Source organism: Molossus molossus, unplaced genomic scaffold, assembly GCF_014108415.1.
Source record: "Molossus molossus isolate mMolMol1 unplaced genomic scaffold, mMolMol1.p scaffold_m16_p_25, whole genome shotgun sequence".
In the NCBI taxonomy this organism is placed as follows: Eukaryota; Metazoa; Chordata; class Mammalia; order Chiroptera; family Molossidae; genus Molossus; species Molossus molossus.
Window position 1 is genome coordinate 1831544 of NW_023425361.1, and position 2138 is coordinate 1833681.

Genomic DNA, 2138 nt, shown 5'->3' on the forward strand with positions numbered 1-2138 from the left:
TCCTGGCAGGCCTAATGGGGCCTTGTCTGGCATTGTTTTGAGCACAGAGGAGACAGCATTCGGAGACCATGGCACAAGAGGATGGAAGTTGAGCAGCCAGGTAGTAGTGGCTTATAAGGCTTCTAGGGCAGTTTTTCCCAGATGGATAAGTTCATGTTGGTGGAGGACTAATCAATGGGCTAATTGTTCTGGCATGTCGATTCTAATGGGAGTATCCATCATCCTTTCATTGTATTTTCTCCCTCCAGTTGTGCCCATTCTTCTTCCTGGGCTGTGTGCCGTCCTGGGAGGAGAACTGGACACCACCCCCACAGCTCCGAGAGCACTTGCATCAGGATCCCCTAGGACCCCAGCCACCAGCCTGTGGGATCTTGAAGCCCTGGAGCTGGTCCATATGGAGGCAATGGCCACACATGCAAGCCTGTGAGGACCCACAATGGGTGCCATTGACCCATGGTGAATGCTTGGTCTGGCACATGGCATGACCATTTAGATGCCCAGAGCACCAGAGGGCAGCACAGGGCAGTGGCAGCTGCGGACAGTGGTGTGAGTCAGGCCCGAATGTCAGCTGGCACCGTAAGTCTGCATATAGTTTTTGCCAGGGAAAGTCACAGGCAGGTGCAGGGGAGCCTCTGGTTTGTACCGGGGCTCCTCAGGATCCATTTGAATCATCACTGGAGCCATGACATGATGAGGGCACTCCCAGGCCCGTTCAGATCAACACAGGTTTTGAGTTGTCATAGATCAAATTGAAGACGTGGCCCAGTTCATGAGCAGCAATGAAGGTTAATTGGAGACAGTCATCCTATACGATGGCACAGCTCTGCGTCAGGTCACACACAGTGCCACATCAGCCATGCCCAGGGTGTCACAGGTGGAGACCCCACACAGGTCCTGATGGGTAAACAGCAAAGTGATCTGGGTTTGAGTCCTCAGGGGTATTTAATTCTCACTGCCAGGCACAGAAGCTGTGCAGGGTCTGGGCGGCACTGGGTCCCACCTAAGGCCCTTCCTCTCCTGTCCCTAGAACTAGTAACCGAGTCACCACCAAGCTGACAGGGTTGCAAATGCTTGGATGCTTGAAGGCCTTAGCTGTGGCCACTATGACTGTGAGCAGGTAGCGCTTCAGCCCTGCACCGTGAAATGCTGCCACATTGTCATCTTCCACCACCAGGGTCTCCACGAATCTACTCAGGGAAGCAAAGCGCTTGGCTCTTCGGAGGCTGGGACTGGGGTTTTCAGGAGGAGTCTTGATGCTGCACAATGGGCCCTGGCCCCTGGTGGGGCTCTTCTAGCGTAGGATGTGAGCCCCAGGCTCATCTGCCAAAGTGAGGGTGCCTTCCTCTGGGGGCTGGATGTGGAGTTTGTCTCCCGATACTGCAGCACCCCTAAAAGGGCTCCCTCATCCAAGTGCAAAGATGCTACAGACTCTGGATCTCTGTTGATGGTGCCAGTGAGGTGGGTGCCTGGCTCTGCCCCACCCAGCAGCTCAGGCGCCCGGCTCAGGTACTGCACTGTCAGCCCCTCAACCTGTATGCCCAGATCTTGCTCCAGCTCTAGCAGCAGTGTCTCCCCAAAGGCAGGCAAATGGTACCACAGTCTATCAGGGATGCCCAAACTAGGCAGGATACTTCCATTAAGTTTCTCAGGAAAAACCATCTCCTCCTCTCAGGGAAGAAGGCTGGCTAGCTGGGCTAAGGGCAGGAGGGAGGCCAGTAGCAGCAAGAGCAGCTACACCAACCCAGGGAAGGTCACACTAAAGAGCAGAAGACGGGGTTGGGCTCCCCATCACCAGCTGCTTGTCCAGCCCCTCCTAAGCTGAAGCTGGGAGGGACTGAGGCCATCTGGGCACCACATCCTTTACACCCTGGCTTTGTGAAAAGCTCCTCTTTGCAGCCTGGGGCTCAGACTAGTGCCAGGGTCAGAGGCAGAGTTTCAGAGGGGCTGGGGACCTTCGGATGAGATGGAGAAAACTTGCCCCTTGGCTTGGGAGAGGTGCCTAGTGGCTTGGCTCCTGCAAACCCTCCTCTACTGCATCTTTGTCTTCTCCTGTCTCTGGTCTCTCTTTTTCTGCCCTAAACTCTGGCTTTGCCTCTGTGCCTTTGTCTGTCTCTCCTGCCCTCTCCTGTCTCTGTGTC

The 2138-nt window shown here is 55.3% G+C and overlaps 1 pseudogene; it reads right to left on the bottom strand.

The window, feature by feature from the left end:
- Positions 1 to 226: 226 nt before the first annotated feature.
- Positions 227 to 1785, bottom strand: LOC118641103 (annotated as a pseudogene).
- Positions 1786 to 2138: the final 353 nt, after the last annotated feature.